This window comes from Uranotaenia lowii, chromosome 2, assembly GCF_029784155.1.
Source record: "Uranotaenia lowii strain MFRU-FL chromosome 2, ASM2978415v1, whole genome shotgun sequence".
In the NCBI taxonomy this organism is placed as follows: domain Eukaryota; kingdom Metazoa; phylum Arthropoda; class Insecta; order Diptera; family Culicidae; genus Uranotaenia; species Uranotaenia lowii.
In genome coordinates this window covers 301,324,427-301,347,615 of record NC_073692.1, presented here as the reverse complement: position 1 = coordinate 301,347,615, position 23,189 = coordinate 301,324,427, and the positions used below count along the sequence as shown (strand labels likewise).

General features: G+C 35.3%; 2 non-coding genes across 2 annotated transcripts; one reads left to right on the top strand and one right to left on the bottom strand.

Annotated features, from left to right (window-relative positions):
* Positions 1–15,219: 15,219 nt before the first annotated feature.
* Positions 15,220–15,292, bottom strand: Trnak-uuu (transfer RNA lysine (anticodon UUU)). The gene has a single exon. It is a non-coding gene; the product is annotated as a tRNA-Lys (tRNA).
* A 2,030-nt stretch (positions 15,293–17,322) lies between these two features.
* Positions 17,323–17,429, top strand: LOC129750193 (U6 spliceosomal RNA). Its single transcript, XR_008738331.1, has one exon. It is a non-coding gene; the product is annotated as a U6 spliceosomal RNA (small nuclear RNA).
* The last annotated feature ends 5,760 nt before the right edge of the window (positions 17,430–23,189 follow it).

The following is a 23,189-nucleotide window of genomic DNA, read 5'->3' as shown; positions in this document are numbered from 1 at the left end:
AAATTTTCCAAGGATTTCAAGAATATTTTTAAAATTATTTCTAAATTTAAGAGTAGTTTTCGTCAGTCTCGATATAGATTTACGTCATAAACACTTATTTTCGTTCATTAGCAAACAAAAGAGTTTTGATTGGCTTTTTCACGCATTGCGGATCAAATACAAGATATTTCGTTTTTTCTCTCCGCAAGTGTGCTACTCTTACGAGCATAACTCAAATTTTCTAAATTTTATGAAGCAACTATTATCGACAACACGTTTGGTTACTCAATGCTAATAAGTTCGTATAATTTGGTTAAGTGGTTTCTAATATAAAGAGTGTCGAAATTCGACGCTTCTCGGCGTAGATTTCTCCGCGGTGTTCATAATAACCTTTCATGTTATCTACAGGGTCAGGCAATTTAACTGTTACATTATTTCAACAGTAATTATTTCGTTGCACACGAAACAGTATTGAACGACCCCTCGTCGCTTTGTTTACATGAAGTCTTAGCTATCATTGGATGTAAGTGTTACTTTTGTAATCAGGTGTTATCCGGAAAAATGGATCTCGAACAGAAACGTAGCGCTATGGTTGCCTTCCCGCATACTAAAAAACTATAGCTTAAACAGTCTAAATGAAACATCTGCGGCTTCAGAAATAGTGACTGTCTCTGTAAACGCAGCTGTTCTATTAAACTTTACTTCGACATCGATAAGAACTAAACATAAACGTTCCGGTGAAAAAGTGATGATATCAGGAAAGGTGATAGAATGGTATGGACGATTTCCTTTAATTTATCTTTAATCGTTAAAATGATTTCCTTACCATTATCCTTACCGTTCATTTCTTCTGTCATACGCACGTCAAAAATGAAAAGAACACCGGCCAGCGATGCCAAATGATTTAGCGCTGAAATCAGTACTTATTTATGAAAATATCTTTGAAATTTCCTACGACTCTAGAATAGTTTCAACGACAATAATTGAACTTGGAAGCCACATATTACATCATACAAAACTTAGGTTTATGACTTAATTACACTACACCACATTCATTCTTTTTTAACTAAAATGCGTACTAAGTATTCTTAAGTTGTTATGCTCAGACTCTAAATGATGCTGTTTTTATTAACGTTATTGTCAGTAATTGTGTTTTTAAGATGTTTACAAGCACTACCAAAATACGCGTTGAATTTAATATTTCACATTATCAAGATGCCAGCTAAAGTTTTTCAAACACCTCCACTTTTTTATAATGAGAAAAAAAAAAAAAAAAATATATATATATATATATATATATATATATATATATATATATATATATATATATATATATATATATATATATATATATATATATATATATATATATATATATATATATATATATATGTATATATATATATATATATATATATATATATATATATATATATATATATATATATATATATATATAAATATAAATATATATATATATATATATATATATATATATATATATATATATATATATATATATATATATATATATATATATATATATATATATATATATATATATATATATATATATATATATATATATATATATATATATATATATATATATATATATATATATATATATATATATATATATATATATATATGACCATTAGGCTTACCGATCAGAATCTCTTTTTGATAACAAGTGAAAAGGATTTTGCTTCTACTCCTCATTTAATAAGATTTTGCAAAAAACAACTGATCAAGTTTTATTTTAATGTATGAAAATATTTGGAAAAGTCTACAATGAGATTTTATACTATAGGAAAACCGATATGTTTGACACCACTGCCCACAGTCGAAAATTTTGCTTCACGAGATTGTATCAGCCGTCTTGTTCCGCGCGTTTTTCAGGATTTTCTGGGATAATTTATTCCCAAATTAGGTAATAAAAGGCGAAACATTAATTTCAACACACACCTCGTAAGTTTTTTTTTAAAGAATTTTCTTTACTTTTCGTATTTTTTCACCGTTTTTGATTTCCAGATGATTGTCGCTTCACGTCGGAGAAATGGTGGCTGAAAAGATTTGGCCCCGCTGCACTGGGGGGGAACGCTTGCATCTCAGCAAACCCTACACCATCGGTCCTCATAAGCTCCATTATCGGTGTTCTTGTTGCGGCTTTCCACAACAGGAATAGAACATTCACCTTCAAGCGCCTTGCCAATCTTGCAATGGGATGGACTCATTTCTCTTGCCGGAAGCAGTCAGCGGTAATGCGCTGCCAATTGCCGTTTCAGGACGAGGGTATAACGATGTGTGATATGATTATGATCATTGTGTGATATAAGAAATTATGGAGTAGAAACAAAGAAATCAAATAAAGTATGGGAGAGTGGGGAATCATGGGCCACTTTTTTTCGTTGTTCCATAACTTCTTTATTATAAAAGATAAAATAAAAATAAAAAATGGTATGGTTTTCTACATTTTCTACAGGTATCATAAAGTGTTTTTCAAAATTTTTAATAACTTATTTTCCCCAAATTCTAACTGTTTGAAAAAAGCAATATTTTTTGGATTTTGAAAAATGGTGGGGAGTCGTGGGCCACCAATTCCAAATTGACCAAATAACATGCAAAGTTTATGAGTTGACCCAAAACTGTGATTTCCTAATTCATTTCGTTATTTTAAAGGAATTTCAGATGATGAAATAAAAAAGAGAGCTGTGTATGATCGAATAGATAACTCTTCATTTGGCATAAGAAAACTTTACAGATAGGGAAAACGTATTTCAAGTTCTGAATGTGTATAAAAACATAAAAATACAGGTGGTTCAAGATGTGTGGCCCACGATTCCCCACAAGCTATGATTTGCAAATTGGTTGCGTTTGTGTGACTTATTGATGTTTCATCAAAAATTCCTTTTCCACGTGAAAGATCATGACAAAACTAGAATCATAAGCGTACGAGCATATTTTTGTTACGCACTTTAGGTTCCCCATCGATGAAATTAGCGGGTGATTTTTTAATCATGTAAGTAAATTTTTCTAACTTTTATTAGCTTGATAAATAAAAGAAGCATATGATGCATATTTCAGTCAACAACATATAGAAATATATGCTCACGCAAAGCGACGACGATGACTGATGGTTTACTTAGATTTCAACTAAAACATGTAAATTTTTGAGTAAGTAAAGTGGATCACTGGTGATACACTGGGAACAAAACGTACTTTTCTTCCTGTGAAGCTTCTTATCAATACACATGAAAATCATTTCGTCAACAAAAAAATTCGCTTCAGGGTAGTTATTTCATCTGCTTAAATGGCCACATGTCTCGAAATTCTTGTAAAAGTTCGTGATTTTCTCGAAAAACGGCATGTTTTCTTTTCCTTGCGCAAAGTGTCATGGCGGCCATTGTTCAAGGCAAAAATGAAAATTTCAAATATTTCAATAAATAGGCTTTCGAGGGATGCGTATACCAAAGAAGTTTTTTATCAAATAGGATCGTTTTAGTTTGTGATCAATGAAGTGATGAAATTCCATGTTTTTTTTGCAATTATTTCCTGTTTTTCATTTGCACCCTATGTGTTGTTATCTTCCCAATGGAGCACATATGCTCCATCTCAAAACCCAAATTTATCAAATGGATCATTAAAGTAGGCTTAAAATATGCATCTTTTGTTCTAGAACTTACGTTGTAAATCAATATTTCTATTTTTAAAACGTGAAAAACCTCGTGGGAAGGAAAGGGTTAACTTCTGTATTTTCATTCAGCTAAAAGTTAACAAATAATTTAAGCATGTGTGCGTGCCTTTTTTCATGTACGGTTTAGGGAAAAGTATGAATAACGTTGGAAGCACCATGTGGCGGATCGTTACAAAACCATTACTGTAAATGTCTCGTGGCCATTCGACAAACAGTTCAATGCCCTGAAAACGTTATTCATAAGCATTTTATAAACCATACCCTAGTTCTTCCTAGAACAGTGTCTCCATACAGAGGTTTCAATAGTTTTAAACAGTAACATAACTTAACGCCATATTCAACAGACCGTCGTTTTGGAATTCAAGATAAGTGCAATGTTTTTTATGGTTTCAGATATCATTTTCTAAACGTTTTTTTTACACTGTTTCTTATCGTTTTATAACTACTACAGGAACTATTGAGTTACAATATTTTCGTATTCGGGTTGTTCCTAGCTGGCAAACGGCAGAAGGACATAGTTCGTGAGCTGTCCGATATAAGTGTGTGCAAAAGTTTTGTATACCGTACAGTTGAAAGATACCTGGAGACTAGAAGTGCCAAAAAACGGTATGGTGGGGGACGCCGACCTTCTGTGATGACACCTGCCATGGCGAAGATTGTCAAGAAGCGTTTTAAGAAAAATCCTCGTCGTAGTGCCACTAAATTGGCAGAGGATCTCAACATATCGGATCGAAGTCTCCGTCGGATCCTAAAAGATAAACTTCAGACCAAGCCCTACAAGATCCAAAAGGTTCAAGACTTTACGGTGAAGCAGAAACAAGAACGGGTAAAAAGAGCGAAGACGCTGCTGAAGAGGGCCGCGGAAGGAAGGTTGAAGAATATCGTGTTTATCGACGCGAAACTCTTCACCGTACAGCAGTTCGTAAATAAGCAGAACGACAGAGTTTGGTTTCCAGACAGATCACGAAGCCATGCCAGAAACCAGCATCAGTGATGGTTTGGGCCGGAATCACCCGTGATGGCCGGACTCCGCTGGTTTTTGTCCCTGGAGGAGTGAAGATCAACCAAAATACATATCGGGGACTAGTTCTACAGAATATTGTCGAACCGTGGGCACGTCGACATTTTGGTTCCAGGGATTGGGTTTTCCAACAGGACTCAGTGCCGGCTCACAAAGCGAAGAAAACCCAACTTTGGATTGCGCAACATTTTCCAGGGTTCATTTCGAGCTCCGAGTGGACGGCGAGTTCACAAGACCTGAACCCTATGGACTTCACTGTTTGAAGTATGTTGGAGGCCGAAGTCTGCTCTAAGAAACATGAAGGTGTGGAGGTCCTAAAGCGACATCTCGTGGCAGCCTGAGATAAAATACCACAAGAACACCTGCGGGCCTCACACAATGCGTTCTTCGACTGTCTGCGGCGAGTGCTTAAACTCAAGGGCGAACAAGTCGAACTTTACCAGTGAATTCCGAAAATGTAATTTTTTTTAAGAGAAATTGAATGAATTTTAAATAAATGTTGTTGTTTTGATCAACTTATATGTTTATTTCAATGTAGTTCTTCAATTGCCGGACCCTGAACAATTAATTGTTCAAGGAGGGTCAGCAGAAGCAATCTGCAGGTGAAAAATAATCATCAAAAATTGTCCGACTTTTTCCGTGTAAAAGATCAAACCTGTATTCCTGATCGGACGCATGTGCTGTTTTTTGGATGTAACTTCATGACCAATACTGCTAGCCTATCAACAACGGATCCTCCGTGTCGTACTGAAACCGTGCACAACGGAGCACTTTGGTCCAGATGGATTCACAGCTTCAGTAGGCTTGGAGCTTGACGAATTCCGTAAAATCAACTATTCCCGATCAGGAGGGAAAAACAAAATTATATCAAAATGAGATATTTTGATACTTATCTTTTTTCTATCTAAATGAGTTATAATTCAGTACTCGTAGGATGTTAAAATATCTCAAATTATATCAGAAAATCCATACGATCATAGCTAAATTATATCAGTTTTTGATATTCTCCTATCAAGATTATATCTCGTTCAGATAGCATAGTTTGATATTGGACAGAACAAATTATATCAAAATTATAACTTATCAAGATATGAGTGCTTCGAGAAAATTTTCTAGTGAAAGGCCGATAAACCACATTATTTGATAAAACCATGCCGCATTTTTGGTTTCCCAAAAATTTGACTCAATTTTATGAATCTGTTGAGCGTAGAGGGTCCATTTCCCGGCCGTTTTCTCATTCCCAGGAATCGGGAAATCTGGTGGCCTGTTTCCCGGGAATTCCCGGGATCCCGGGAAATATTCAAAAACATGTATGTATGCTATTCGATTAAAACCTGTAGTGCATACAAGCCCATCATTTGTTCAAAATGTACTCTTCATAATGTTATTCAACTTATTTTTAATCAAACAACTCTACCTGTTTTCAACAATAATAAATTGAAAACAGTCAAATGAACAATAAAATAGCCTGAATAAGTCAAATGAAGAATTCATTCATACAACTAGGGGTTAATAAAAAAAATTATCTTTTAGTCGAGAAATGAATCCAACTAAGATGAAATTTCAGGGACTAGATAAGAGAAAATCGATGTTGAAAAACATGCGAAAAAATGCATGTTTTTCAACATCGATTTTCTCTTATCTAGTCCCTGAAATTTCATCTTAGTTGGATTCATTTCTCTACAAAAAAAAGTTTCGCTGACTGAATGTTTGAGTCAAGACCCATCTCTGGGTCGCAATTTAAAAAATTATCTTTTAGTTTGTTTGATTTTTCCAACCATTTTTCGTTTTTCTGAACACTTTACAAATTTGCTTTTCATATGAAGAAAGCGATGTCTTCTTCATTTTTAAGTTTTCAAACAAATGCATGAATATTACTTTCAAGAAAACGCAATCTGCCGACCTGCTGCGCGAGTTTTCATATGTTTTTCGAAGTGTTGTGGGTTTTCGTTCAATGAAAACGGTGAGGAAATACATATTATATTTTTAAACTTATCTATTTGAGAAATAAAAAATGCACCAAATGACTCTAAAGCGTCTACTGCTTCAGGAATCGGCATATTCTCAATGAGTTTTGTATGACTTCATTTTAAAAAAGATCAATAAGAATAAATCCGGAGGCTATTAGGCTTTCCCAGAGTTATAATTTCATACATGTCGGGATTTCCCGGGAATGAAACTATGATTCCCGGGAATCGGGAATTCCCGAATTTTTTGAAATTCCCGGGAATTCCCGACCGGGAAATCCCGGGACGGACACTCTAGTTGAGCGTAACTCGTTAATGTAAGGTTTGAGCCGTTGACTTCGATGTCCGTGTTTCAGAAAAAGTTGTACGTATATCAAAATAAGATATAATCATTTTATTTCAGGACAATCCGAAAAAAAATCTTGATCATTGAATATGGGCTCAACCCCGTTCAAGTTTGTCAATCAGAATAAGATATAATTCAGAATGGAGAAACTAAAAATCGAAAATTTGGAGTACTTAATTATAACTGAATCAGATGTAAATATCTTGGTGAGATACGTTTGAGTTATTATTTTGATATGTTCTCCTGATCGGGTTGTCATCGTTAAAAGCTGTGTTTTGCTATTGGAGCTGTAGGGTCAAGAATACAAGCCTACCAAACCCGCAGGTCCATACCATCCTTTAAAGGAACATCCCATGTAATTCATCTTGTAGGAAAAGCTCTCAGCTTTACGATGTGGCACCGGAAATGCCCTAAAAATGACACTGAGAGGGTCTAGAACGAAATTCACGGAAAAAGTGCAAGCGAGCATCGTTGTAGGCATTCGCAGCTATCTGCAGTAATGTATTGAGATCGGTTTCAATCGATCTTGAATTTTTTTAGTTTGATGTTGCTGCCAAGACTCCATAGAATGCTGTTTGTTATTCGGGTTTTTCGATTTGATCAGTTACTAAGCAAGGTTACAATTTTGAAGCATTTTCAAAAAGTACGGGAACTTTACACAAAGATATGTTCAAAAACATTTTGTCCTATATTAAATCTCTAGAACACTAAATTTAACTATCGCATAGTCTGGATCAGCATTTACATTAAAAAATTCAACTCGGAAACGGAAATCAAGATAAATTTCTACTGGACAATCATATCTGAATCAAATTAACAAGAATGTATTTGAAATTAAATGAATTGAAATTGATATAATAATGTTTCTGTATCGAAGTTGGTGAAAACCATTGATTCTTCCTACATTTATCAATCGGACTCCGCCTTTCTACCCGTCCGATGTCATCCTTTCACATTATTGAACGAGACGTGGCGACAACCATTAGCAACCGAAGATAATAATCGATTCATCTACCGAGATGACAGCCATAACATTCGAAATGAATGACGGCAAATTATCGATTATCATCCCGATGAGCCAGTCTGTAGGTAGAATTACATACATACATTCGTACATAGTCGCTGAGGCCGAATTCACTTATCTGAAGGGAAAAAGAAAAACCCCTCAACGATTCACTGACAGCTAGTGGCTGAAGACAGGTGACAGTTTAACGCTGCCACTCGGTCAATATTCGTCACATCCAGTATGTATAATTAATATTGATATCTTTATGATGGTACGGCCATTAGATCTGTCGCCAGATGCCATAAAAATGTTACCACATGTCATGCACCTTTCCAACCATTCTCACTTCCTACCTTATCCAGAGAGTTGTGGGGCTATCGAGTCGATCGTTTTCCAATGCGATGATTTTTTTTGCACACTTTCTTCGAGATCTAAAGCGAACTTAATCGCGTGATTAAGATTAACAGAATAATCTCGAAAGGAAAACTGGAAAAGCGACTTAAAGCTGTTTATTCCTAATGGGTTTGAGGCTGGATAAGTTGAATCATTTGCAAGTTCACCTCCTGAATTAGGACCCCTTCCCAGGGAGAGGTATCTCCTAAGATCTACTCGAGAGATGGCGCCTTCTCTGTAAATGCTAGGCTCTCGGTGGGCTGGTCAAGTGAATCCTTTCGGTCAAACAACAATATATGCGAGCTGCTTTACAACACCGTTTACCAACCAAAGAGCAATTTATTTATACCACGGCACACAAACAAACATTTGATTCGGCTGTACAAAGACCCGGTTTTCGGGGTCGAGATAAATCGTAATTACTTACTCTCATGAATAATTCAAAACTGTACTAAGCTCATTGGTCCTTTCGTGAACGAGCGGCAAATGTAGGCATAAGTAAATGCAGAAAAGGTGAGAAAGAGCCAGCAGCAGGGAGCATCTATCCTCACAAGCTATTAGGACTGCTGCAGGATAAAATATAATTAAAAACATTTGCCTCACAAAACGTCGTGTGCCGAGTTTCGTTCTGCGGATCAGGCTGTGGGAGAGCCATTTTTTTGCGGTCATAAATCTAATCATCTCGATGCCAGACAAGACCCGAACATCGATCGATTTGGAAATGTTTTAATTAGTCGACGAGGGCTTTAATTTGTCGATGGTTTTAAGAGCTTCAGTAGATGCATTGCGAGGGACTTATACAGAAGGATGAAAAGTGATATGAATTGAAGAAGTTGATAAAATAAGTTTTAGAAAAGACAGAAAGGACAGAAAAGATAGAAAAGACAGAGAAGACAGAAAAGACAGAAAAGACAGAAAAGACAGAAAAGACAGAAAAGACAGAAAAGACAGAAAAGACAGAAAAGACAGAAAAGACAGAAAAGACAGAAAAGACAGAAAAGACAGAAAAGACAGAAAAGACAGAAAAGACAGAAAAGACAGAAAAGACAGAAAAGACAGAAAAGACAGAAAAGACAGAAAAGACAGAAAAGACAGAAAAGACAGAAAAGACAGAAAAGACAGAAAAGACAGAAAAGACAGAAAAGACAGAAAAGACAGAAAAGACAGAAAAGACAGAAAAGACAGAAAAGACAGAAAAGACAGAAAAGACAGAAAAGACAGAAAAGACAGAAAAGACAGAAAAGACAGAAAAGACAGAAAAGACAGAAAAGACAGAAAAGACAGAAAAGACAGAAAAGACAGAAAAGACAGAAAAGACAGAAAAGACAGAAAAGACAGAAAAGACAGAAAAGACAGAAAAGACAGAAAAGACAGAAAAGACAGAAAAGACAGAAAAGACAGAAAAGACAGAAAAGACAGAAAAGACAGAAAAGACAGAAAAGACAGAAAAGACAGAAAAGACAGAAAAGACAGAAAAGACAGAAAAGACAGAAAAGACAGAAAAGACAGAAAAGACAGAAAAGACAGAAAAGACAGAAAAGACAGAAAAGACAGAAAAGACAGAAAAGACAGAAAAGACAGAAAAGACAGAAAAGACAGAAAAGACAGAAAAGACAGAAAAGACAGAAAAGACAGAAAAGACAGAAAAGACAGAAAAGACAGAAAAGACAGAAAAGACAGAAAAGACAGAAAAGACAGAAAAGACAGAAAAGACAGAAAAGACAGAAAAGACAGAAAAGACAGAAAAGACAGAAAAGACAGAAAAGACAGAAAAGACAGAAAAGACAGAAAAGACAGAAAAGACAGAAAAGACAGAAAAGACAGAAAAGACAGAAAAGACAGAAAAGACAGAAAAGACAGAAAAGACAGAAAAGACAGAAAAGACAGAAAAGACAGAAAAGACAGAAAAGACAGAAAAGACAGAAAAGACAGAAAAGACAGAAAAGACAGAAAAGACAGAAAAGACAGAAAAGACAGAAAAGACAGAAAAGACAGAACAGACAGAACAGACAGAAAAAACAGGAAAGATAATTTACATTTCAGTTTAAAATCTACCTGATATGATTCAAAATGCAATCCAGACATCGCACTTTGGATGATGAAAAAATATTTATTATTCCGGAAAACATTTGAACTTGAGAGTCCGGATCGATTTCAATATCAAGGTTGAATTCTTGAGAAAATAAGCAAAATATATTAAAAACTAGGCATCACTTACTCTTATATTTCAAGAAATTTTTATCTTGGATCTGGGGTAACACAAACTGAGTTTCAATACAAGTATGACGCGAAAATGGTAAAGTGAATATGATTGGAAAAAAAATACTCAGAATATGTATTTAATTTAAAGTTGTTGATTTTTCAGTAATTGCAAAAATAGGCAGCATTAAGATATCTACTTTGCTAGCGAAATCTGATATAATTTTGAACCAAATTAAGGTGGTTCAATAGCTAAATGTTACTCTCGATGCGCATAATACCTCGTTTAGTCATCCTTTTTATAGGAATTTTGAAAGCACAAGACGGCAAATTTTGGCAGCAAATAATACCTAAAAAGGCATCACTATGCCCTCGAAACTCGTTTTAAAACGTTGACTAAACGAGACATCATTAAGGTTGCAGTGCTCACTCCGCTAAGAAATTCTCGCACCGGAAATATACTCATCCCTTCGCATAGCTCCACTTATTATGGCAGATCCTTTTTTGTTAGAGGCAATGTAAATTGGAATAGTCTCCCAACTAATTCAAAACTAATCAACAAAAAATCAGAGTTTAAATAAGTCTGCTAAGTAGAAGTATATATGGAGTAAAACGACATGATTTAGATTAGAATTGCGAAAATGGAACGATTTGCATATTAGTTTAAAAAAAGACAACAAACATCTGTGGTAGATGTAGTTGCGGAAATTATAAAAAAAAAATATTTGATATATAAAATGAACAATAAAATAATTTATGAAAACAATATTGGAAAAGAATGCTTTCGTATATGGCTTTCTATCATTCTATAGCAATCATTAATATGAAAAATATTATGGTTTTAAAAGAATTTATTTGAGTGTATGCAAACATTAATGTGATTTAGCAGTGGGTCGTTGAATGAAAAATGAATGAACGGAATGAATGGAAGAGGACCAGTAAATATGTGTAAGTGTATGTGTGATCTAGGTTGAATGAGAAGAGACTGGAAGACTGTGGTGTGCGTAAAACAAGTCCTGATCTAATGGGTTAGAAAAAACGGTCATTCTCTTGACTACTTTGGAATAAGCAGTAAGCGGATTTGAAAATATGATTGAAGGAATAGTGATCGTCATGGATAGTGATCGTCATGGAACCTGTGAAGATAGTGAAAGTTCACCACAACATCCACCACATTGTAACATTTAAAAGATTGTAATCTTACGTTACATAAATAAAACAAAGTTATAATAATAATAATAAACCTACACTTGTCATAATCGAGGTATCCTTATATAAAAAGTTAGACCCAAATGTTGACATTCTACCACTTTCATTCGGGTAAAATGACACCAAATTTTACTTTTGAGGCATGATAGCAAAATTAGGTATAATTTTACCATAAAAGTCTGCTTGAGAAGCACCTTCATCGAATTTGGTACACATTTGATTTTTGACTTAACTAGATAGTTTATCATCTCTCCGATTTGCAAATCGTGAGGATTCCAATTAAAAAAATACCAAAAAAAATACAATACAATGTTCACATATTTCTAAAGATTTTTTTTTAATTTGTCATTCGAAGACTGTTTATTATTTATTGCATTGGGAAACTTATTCCATTAAAAAACGGAGTTCTCCAAAACAGAATCATTGTAAAATGTAGTTTTCGAAAGTTCACGGTCCATAAATTTTTCATGGTTTTTCGTATACAGTGAGGTCTTCTTTAAAGCGGCATAATTGCGATTTGACGTGTGTTTTTTTAGCGCGGTCCTTTTTAAATCCTTTTAAAGGGTACCGTTAAGTGGGGCATCATGCAACACTTTCCAACTGTAATGGATTCTACAGTTTTTGTTTCCGAAGATAACTAAACGGCTTTTGGTTCAAAAGAGATATCACATTGACGTTGTCTGAAATAATATTAGTTTCTTCAGTAATTTTTGGTTACCCAAACACATGCGATTTCATCTTGCCCAGAGAAAGGAGTTACTCGCAAAAACGTTTTTTATTTTTTCAATGAAAAATTTAGTGAAAACCTATGGCAATTTATAGTTTTTGACAAATTTGTGGTGCCATAAAGGCCAAAAGAAATAAAAACACCAATTGCTGCCATTTGTTATTTTATTCAAACTAAATTTTACATCTTTTCTATCATTAAAGCTAATATAAGGAAAAACACATAGGTACTGCATACATGCAGGAGTAAAAATTATATCAAACAATTGAATGGATGAAAATTTAATGTTAACAAACGAATGAACTAAAACAAACGTTCTCCAGCATATGAAAACGAGACTAACAAGGCGTCTCATTTTTATCTGAATTTTCTTGTATAACAGCTTAGATTGTAACTGATCTATTAAAAAAAACTTTTTCTACAATTTTTTGATGAATGTTCGAAGTATATCACAAGGCAACAAAATTCTCACTTTTCGGAGGTGCAACGAGTTTAAGAGATAATTTTTACTCATTTGAGGGCGCTGATTTCAAATTTGAAATTAATTTTATTTTATCAACTCTCGATTTTTAGATATCTTTTGAAAATAGTTAAAAATTCATATAAAAAAATTGTTTCATTTTTTAGCAATAAACAGAACATCAAAAAGGTTCGGCAAAAAAAAAAAGGTTTCAATTCAATGATCTGCTTTCCCGGAAATCGCAAGTAGTTTCGACTTCTGAGGAGACAGTAAAAAAAGTTTTTTTTTGTTAATTTTTTCCAATTCTACAAAATAAGGGAATTTCGAGAAAATTTTAAAGAAGATTAAACCAAATTGATCTTTTGATACTATTACAGAAAACAAACCAAAATGAGAAAATACATGCATTATAAATTGAGTTTTGTTGATAAAGCATTTCAAGTTCAACGACTTAAGGTGGATGTGAGCAGCCAATCAAGCTAAGCTAAGCTAAGCTATTACAGAAAACAAACCAAAATGAAACAAGATAGAATAAGTTGATATAGATGGAAAAGGATAAACCTAGATAAAACAAAAAAAAATGTGTAAGTCAAAATTAAACCAGAATAAAACAAAAAAAAATTATTTTATTAGATAAAACAAGGTCAAAATAAAGTAAAAAAAAAACAGAAAACACGACAAATAAAAACTTAGATAAACTAATGATTGAAAGGAATCCAACATTTTTTTGCTTTGACTTGTCTTCTTTATCCTGCTTTATCTTGTTTTATTTTGTTTTAGTTTGTATTATCCCGTTTTGTCGAAGGTTTCATTTTGTGTCATCATGTTTTATTTTGTTCTTTTTAATTCATCGTTTAAATTATTATCTTGTGACAATTTCTGTTGGACTGGATTCTCCATGAAACAAAATTGTGGCGGTATTTTGGCATGTCTAATCAAGTTAATAGATTTAATCTGAGCTTTCAAAATCTGCGTGGTTTCGCCACCTTCACACGAGAGAGGAGATTTAAAATCATTAGATTGTGTGTTTAACCTCTTCAGCCTGCTCGCATCCAATCAAATCAGCATGAGAGGCCACCAACAGTCAAGGTCAGCTCATCGTCGTCGTCGTTGCCGAATTTCTATTGGCCTGTGTTTGGCCGATAGGAAAAAGTAAGTTTGCCCCCATCTCGATTGACTGTGACGAAGCCTCAGACGCAGAAATGAAGTCCGTGTAATTCCATAATTACGCGTATAGAAATAAATTTGCGGAAACACCACCGTGCCAGATTTGTTCATCGAATACCTACCTATTCTACGTGGTTTTTACATTCACCAATCAAGCAGCATCTTTGTCTTTCAGTGTTTTTTTCTTGCGCTGGGCTATGTTGTCATATTGTAGTTTTTCTTCGTCTTTCATATTGTTTTATAACTTTAACTTTTAGCATATCTTCTGCTCCTATGCAATCTGCCAATGGTTTTCATAGTCGAGCGATCGTGTCAATCGGTGTCTGAAGTGAAAAACACCAAATATTCAAATGTTATCGAAAGTTTTTTTTCCTAAGTTTTCTCAAGGTATCTTTCAAATGTTTCAAATTATTTTTCAAGCGGTTATGTTTTTCTGAAATAATAGAATTAATTCAAAAACATAACACTTTTTTCAAGAATCAACAAGCCCTCTTCCAGAATTCAGCTGTGATGGGTTGCAAACGTCAAAACACACGTACGAACAAACATACACCACACATGTCCCATCATCTTCAGCACGATCATCATCATCATCAGCATCATGATCGCGCGTCGTTGTCACGCTGAGATTTCGACGGTTATTTGTTGCCAGTTGTCTGCCGTTGTTGTTGTTGAAGAAGAGCCCGCCGAGCCGCCGTTCAAGAAGGTTGCCCCGAGTGACTTTCGGATTTTAGAAAGGAATCTTTTTGGGATCCACACAACTTACAAATCGTCATCATCAGCCAGCAGACAGCAGAAGACATAAACGCGACGTTGTTGTTGGCGCGGCTGCTGATGAACATAATTTGGAAAAAGGTTAAGCCAGGGGTTCTGCAAACTTTGTTGTTTTTTCAACTGGATGTATCGCCAGATTGTAGTAATTAGCCGGGGAGAACGTATAAGTAATGCAACAACTATCGAAATCCGACATCGGGTCCACTAATTGAATATCCATATAAAACTTTGTTAAAACGATTAAAAAAAACACTAATTTCAAAAAAGATGCACACGCCCGAATAGGGACTTGAACCCTAGACCGTTGGATTAAAAGTCCAACGCTCTACCGACTGAGCTACCCGGGCCGATGAGATTAGGCTGCTGGTAAGTTGTAAGTGATATAGGTATTCGGTTGGCTTAACAGATTGCTGGAGGTATGGAATCGAATCAGTAGCTGGAGAAAGAAGCACGCTAAAGCGGAGAATTTCTGTCTATCAGGGTGATTTGAAACAGTTTGTTAATTTTTAGGTGATTTATTTGCCCGATGAACCGAATTTCAATGAACAAAGGTAATATTTCTGAAAAGCAGGAGGAAATTGGAAGGATACACGGGTAAGACCGTAAGTAAGAGTAAAACATTGTTGTTGTCGGCAAAGGCGATCTTAATCTTTTTTTACTTGACTCTTATCACTGACAGAAATACTTTTACCTATAAAGGCGATCCTTTTCAAGTAACGCACACCGGGGTAAGTGAGGACGGTTTTTCGTATTGGTAGTTAAACTTTAAAAAATCATAAAAAATCAGCAGTGGATAAATTTTGATAAAATTACGCAAAACATGTTGTTAAGAAATGCTGAAGAAATGAGCTAGATAGACGCAAAGCGTGAAAAGTTATCACGTAAATTGTTATGGACTGCTGGTGTCTTCGCTTACCCCGCTTTAGGGGCCGTTCACTAATTACGTAAGCAAAATTTTTGAAATTTTGAATGGTGGCTTGGGTGGTATTACTGAAAAACTGTCTAGAAATTCATTATCTAAAACCCCTCACATTGGTTTTCAAAGATTTGTACTTGATGAAGCCATTTTCGAAATAAGATGTTTTCAAATTGTGGTGTCAGGAAGCGCCATTTTTCTTTTTGTTTATACAAATTTCTCAATTAAAAAATTGTTTTTATAATAAGCGAATAGCGACGGTCTTTTTTTAAAATGTGATTTAATGTTTCTGGTGGCATGTTGGTTTGAATCGGTTCTCTATAAGTTTTATAGATCCAGCAACTTTTTTTTATTAAATAAAAGACATCCCGAGATAAATAACATAACATCAAAAATTACCAACAAATAGGTAGTGAGAAAAAAATAAAACCTGAGTAATATGGATTCGTATGGCTGTGACGAATTATCAATGTAACATTGCTTACGTAAGATATTTGGATATTTGGATAATCAAATTGGTTGATTACCAGCAATTGATTAAAATCGACAAGGAAAATTGTTTGTGAAACATGAGCATACTACCAGTAGCGTTTCTTCAAGACTGCATTTAAGATTCCTGGAGTCACTTCAATCTTCAAATCTACGAGAGTATGTAATTTCAGTTCATTTTGTGCCACTTATAATTGCGCTTCTTTGCCGTAACATTTAATTTATATTCTGTCTTTTCTTAAAGACTATAAAACGTTTTGAAAGACTTTCTTGGTTCGTTAAATGCAATTCATGGTTTCCGAATATTCGACAATAATTCTGCATCTTTTACCCACCACTGCATCTGAGCAAATCCACTGCGACCAATTTATTTAAAATTCCTACTAACTGTATCGAGGACAAGTGTGCCAACTTTAGTAATTGCCTTTCTATGCGCATTTTTCATATTAACAGTTGTTTCTTTTCAGGGACAAATGTAATGCCCTGTTGAATGTGTCGCAATGATTTTGTGTTCACCCTTTATTACTTATGGATTTGAACAGAATTCTTAAGTTATGATTCAGATGCTTCGGTACCGATAATCTTATTTTAAAATTTTAACCGTAGATTTGGACTACATATTCGAAATTAATCTTTTTCTCCGTATATAATTCTTTTTAATTTCCTATTTCTCTTTTTATCATTTTCTCCCCTTTAAAAAAAGTGCTAGACCTAGTAATCAATTTTTATAAACACAAAACGAGTTTGGCTCCTTAAAACTCAATGGTATAAGCCGTTTCATAAAAAGAAATTTTGTTTATTACAATTTTTGCAATGCTTTTGTTCCTTGACCTTGCACCTGCTTTATTTAATTAGATCATCCGTCAGCTTAGCTACACGTAATTTTTTTTTTTTGGTTTAAGACCAATTTTTTTTAAATTATTCTGAGTTGCAGTAAGTTAGTTTTGAAATTGGTTTTAGCTGGTTGAACATGTCCTAGCTTCGGCTGGACATATACTAAAATTGGAACGATACAGAGAAGATTTGCATGGCCCCTGCGCAAGGATGACACGCAAAATCGTAAAAAAAACATACATTATCTGAACTTTCGTAACTCCTTGACAATTTTTAGTTGGTTTGTATACAGAACTTCCTTTTTTCTGAACTTCCGGCAGCAGAGGTATATGTTTTTTTTTCTAGCACCAGCCTTGAAAATCTGTGCTTCATGTACCAATCCTTATTTCTAACGGAGGCCGAATCAAAACAATTTTTTTTTCGTAGCAGCAGCCTTATAACTCTGTGCTCCCTGTGCCAATCCGTCTTTCTATCGGAGGCCGAACAAAAACAAATATTTCATAGCAGAATTTACGCACACTGTGCTTATTCTACGAACTATGCCATTGTCGTGATTTCACGAATCTCCATTTAGAGATTCACGCAGACACGTCTGTCGCTCACAAGAAAAAATTTTGAAAACCACTGGCCTAGAACTTTCGACTGCAGAAACGGTATAAAAGTTCAATTCTTCTGTCTGGTTCGCCAAACAAACTAAAATCATGTCGCACTTCATGCTCACAAATTCATAATATTTTTTTATGCTAGTTTTAATGGCATAAAAAAAGAATAAATTCATAAAATTTTCCATCGGTAAAATAGACAAAATATGGCAGTCAAACCGTACGGAAAAAAGTTGGACATATAACGGGGTGAAGTTTAGACAAAAAATCGAAATGAACTGCATAATGATTTTTTTTGCGGCGCCTGGCAGATCTCTAAACAGAATTTTTTTCGTTGACAAGTCTGATCAAAACGGTGGCTCCACTCGATTATCCTAAAGGTAAGCTTTAAACCCTGGTTTATTTATTTTTTTTTCTTGTTTCGATTTTAGTCATTTTACCATCTTTATGGCATTCGCGACTTTATCAACGTTGCAGTTGGCGGATCGTTATTGAAATACTTATCCGGTACAACTGTGTTCGATGTTTGCTCTTGGGCTCGAACTCGCGGACATCTGCTCAGGAAACAACAGACTTGCCAACTGAGCTATATCACAAACCCTTAAAACCCTGGTTTAAAAGATTGAACCTGAATAGGGATTTTATCCGTATATTTTCCTGTCTCATGTCCAATCATTATTCCTTAGACGCGGTACTCTACCGTTTTGTCATTGCTGGCAGCAATTTGTGTGGTTGCGGCCAAGGTTACCATGTCATCGAGCATATTGTTTGGTCGTGTGAGGTCCATCTTGTCTTTAGAACGAATTTCATAGACTCCCTTCGGGCCCGAGGAAAACCACCATATGTCCCAGTAAGAGATGTGCTGGCCGTGATAGACTTGGACTACATGTTCGAAATATATCTACCTTTTCCTAAAAGCTATTGATCCTCGTCTATAATTCTTTTTATTTTGATATTTCCCTATCTATTTTCTTTTCCATTCTAATAAAAAGTGATGAACTAGATTTAAGCTTTTGTCTAAAAATTTTAAAATGCATTTTTTAACGTTTTTAATTACTTTTTCAAGTTTCAGCCCGTTGGAAAAAAGGCTTTTTCAGAGTCTGAACAAGAAATAACAAAGTATCATATTATAACTGTTTTCTATGGTTAACCCTTCATTTCATGATTATTTATTTTCCCTTAAAAATCATTTTAAACAGTTGGAATTGATGTGTACATCATGAACAAAAAAAATTAAAATAAAATACGATTTTTCACTTTTTTCATACATTAATTGTTGCAAATTTGTTACTTTATGAAACGAAGGGTTAAATTACCACAATAGATCAACTATTGGTCACAGTGGACTCTCCCCTACAAGAAAAAAAAATGGTTAAATAAGCGTCCTTCTTAAGCTGACCATTATGCCCTTATTTCCCCTATGTCAATCGTTAGAGTGTTGCATGCGCCAATCCAACATTGAACCCATCGCTCCCCTATCAACTGCAACACTAAGTGTCAACATTCGTCAGATCCCTGACCTGACAGTTAAGCTAGCAAAATATTATTAGTATCTAAACAGAAAGAGAAAGAGCTTGAGGCCAAGTTAGAGTGGAATCATTACATTTTAGTTAAAACGTGGTCGAGTGATCTTCGAGTTATCGATAAGCGAGTTTAACAGCGTATTATCGTATAGTACAGGAGGTATTCAGTGAAGATAACTAACGTATGAATTGTAGATTTATGAATCTTTAATTTCTTAGATAATTGCGTGCGAACTGGTGCTAAGATACCGTATTCCGTCTTTCACAATTTGACCTCATATACTTTGATGGGTAAGAACGTGTCGAAGACACGGTAATGGCTAGCTTATTAACTTTACTATTATCCCCCAGTTCTCGTCATTATTTATGGTGCACTACGAACAAACGTAGGATAATTGAACAAACATACTTTAATCATTCTACGGTGAGGTCACTTGGCACTTTTCCTAATAGTAACCCTTTAACATAACCTCAAACTGTTACAGATACCTACATTCTGCACAAGTAAATTGAGTTCAAGACTCACTGCAATTGTGTGACGGTTAATCACTGACTGTAAGTCAAATCAAATTGTAACGAACAAGCATATTTCTAAAGTCAAACCTATATTTTTAGGAATTTTATATTTTTTCGTAAAGGAGATAATAATAAAATTGGTTGATTAAACCGTCGTGCAACATTAGAGTAAGTATAATATGTACCTAAGGGTGCCCCAAATGACCCGACTTTTGGAAAAGTTATGCGCTGCAGGCTAAAATTGATCCTAGGCCTAGGATTTGGGCCAGATCGCATCACGGGAAGGGGTCGCTCAACGAGCCTGGAGTTTGTATGGGATTTGGAGACATTTTGTTCGGGAGAAACATGAAAAACCAGTTTTTCATCAATAACTTTGGTTCCCGTCGGCCAATTTCTTTCAAAAATGGTTTAAGCTTTAAGCTTAAATTATAAAAAATATTTCATCCTAAAACTGCATTTTGATAAGAGTTAAGATAAAAAAAGTTGATAGGTTTCAAAAGTGGGCTAACGGGGCTTAAGTAATTCAAGTAGATTTCTCTTGCGTCTTTTCGAACGATCTAATTCAAGTTTCAGATATCCAGAAAGCACTCGAAAATCTCCCTGCTGATTCATTATACATTTTCGTTCCTACATACACCGAAGAGAAAGTTCGATTAGCGATCACGAAACTGAAACCGCCCAGGGCCAGATGGTATACCCACAATAGTGCTAAAAAACTGCGTCCATGTTCTCTGTAAACTACTGACGATTCTTTTCAACCGTTCGCTGCGGAAATCTACGTTTCCTTCACGATGGAAATATTCGAGTATGCTCCCCGCATTTAAAAAAGGAGACAAACAGGACATTCGAAACTACAGAGGCGTTACCTCACTCTGTGTATGTTCTAAGCTCATGTAAATACTGATATCAACGACAATTCTCACAAATGCCAAAGCATACATATCATTAGACCAACACGGATTCTACCCAGGACGCTAGATAACTAGAAATCATCTGCTGTTTACTTCGACCTGTCTGAAAGCAATTGAGGATGGGTTTCAGATCGATACAATATATACAGATCTGAAAGCCGCCTTTGATAGAGTCAACCATCAACTTCTACTAGCCAAGCTACAACGACTGGGATTCTCACGCGAATTAGTTCAATGGCTAAAATCCTACCTAACAGACAGGAGAACGACCGTTAAATTAGGCAGCTGTGAGTCCAGCGAATTCACCAACTTTTCTGGAGTCCCACAAGGCAGCAACCTAGGTCTTCTGTTGTTCTCAATTTTTTCAATGATGTACATTTGCTGCTCCCACAAGAATGCAGGATGTCTTACGCAGATGATCTTAAAGTTTTCGCTAAAATCAGATCTGATGCTGACTGTTTCACTTTCCAAACTCTCATCGATAAATTCATCAAATGGTGTGAAACAAGCCATCTCTGCGTTAGTGTTAACAAACGCGCTATTATATCGTTCAGCCGAAGAGTCGATCCGATACAGTTTCCTTATCATATTTGTAACACACAAAACGATAGAGTGGTTGCTTTTAAGGACCTCGGAGTGCTTCTAGACTCGAAATTGACCTTTCGCGATCACTATTCTCATATAATCTCCAGAGCAAATCGCAACCTCGGATTCCTCAAAACAGTATCGAAAGAGTTTCGAGACCCTTACTAGCCTACGATCCTCGGAAGTATGATCTCCTTATACGATGGTTTGGTCCAAAAGACTTGAAGCTGTTCAATCGAGATTTGTGAAATACGTACTCAGATTCCTGCCATGGAACCACCCCCAGCTCACTGACTACAGCAAACGTTGCAGACTGCTTGGTCTAGACCAGGGGTTTTCAGATCGTGCTCCGCGGAGCACTTGGTGCTCCGCGAAGCTTTTGAAAGTGCTCCGCGACGTACGCAACGAAAATCATAAACCAACTTTGAAAAACTCTGGTATTTTTGTATCGTTTCACAGGACATATAGTACGAACGAATAAATTTTGTTTACTTTGTTTTTACTAGTGGCTGAATCCCTGCAGGGATGTTGGCAAAAAATGGTGGATTGTCAAAATGCACTGCTTTGATCGAACAACGTTGTGTTGCAGGACTGAGTGTGCAAAACACTCAATGAAATGAAAAGGCTGTTTTAGCGCCGTACTTGGCGAGCTACCGATTGGAAAAGCTGGAGAAGCGCATACTATTCCTGAAAACTTAATCAAACCTTGTATTCAAGAAATAATAAAACAGTGGAATTGGTAAATTCGATTCCCATGTCTGAAAACACGGTTTTTCGGCTAATTTGTGAAATGGCTGAAGAAGTTGAAAGCGATTGAGAACTTCGAAATTCAACATGCAGCTTGACGAATCCACAGATGTAGCAGGACTAGCAATTCTGATGATATTTGTTCGCTATCAAGGTTCTGAATGTTTCGAAAAAGATTTGTTTCTTTGCAAACCGTTGCCAACTTCCACGTCGGGGGCTAAAATTTTCAAGCTCAATAATTGATGATTATGTTATGGAAAAAAATATTCCACGGGGAAATTGCATTGATGTCCTATGTATGGACGGTGCGAATGCTATAGTTGGAAATACTGCTGGAGTCGTTGCCAAGATCAAAGAAAAGACCAAAAATTTCGGTAATAGTCATTACATCCTTCATCGACATGCATTCGCTATGAAGAAACTATCATCGTCATTGAAGGAAGTCTTGGACAAGAGCATAAAATAATCAACTTCATTAAGGCTCGATCGAAAAATTCAGGGTTTTTCAAGGCGTTGTGCGAAGAGATGGTTAGCCAACATTCCACGCTACTACTTTATACCGAAGATCACTGGTTATCTCGTAGAAAAACGTTGTGTCCCCTGTTTGAATTAAGAATGACATCATTCTTTCAATGCAAGGTAAAGAAGTAACAATTTTCTATAATAACGGCAAAATCATGACTACCAAGAAAAAAAATCAAATTTTGAGCAGAATCGCTCAAAAAGCGCAACCTGGACAGCATTCCAAATTTAAGAAGCATTCAATCAAAAATAACCTTGAAGTTATCATCCGGAAATTTCCAAGAATTGTGATAATCACAACGCTTTTCGTTGATAAATTTATTTTTGTATTCCTTGGTGTAAACTTAAACTAACAGGCCAACGTGTCTAATGAAGGCATTTGCAATTACAATTACAATGTTTTTTCGCAGGATTTGTTGAACAGCTTCTAGCAAAATTCCCCGAAGAATATCATAAAATAATAAAAAGATCGAAGACTTTAAATGCGTGGAACAGCCTATTTTTATGTCAAAGAAACCAGAATCATTAACATCGTAAGAATATGAATGCTTGATAAATATGACATCGGATTGAAAGCTTCATGAAAAATTCGTATCCAA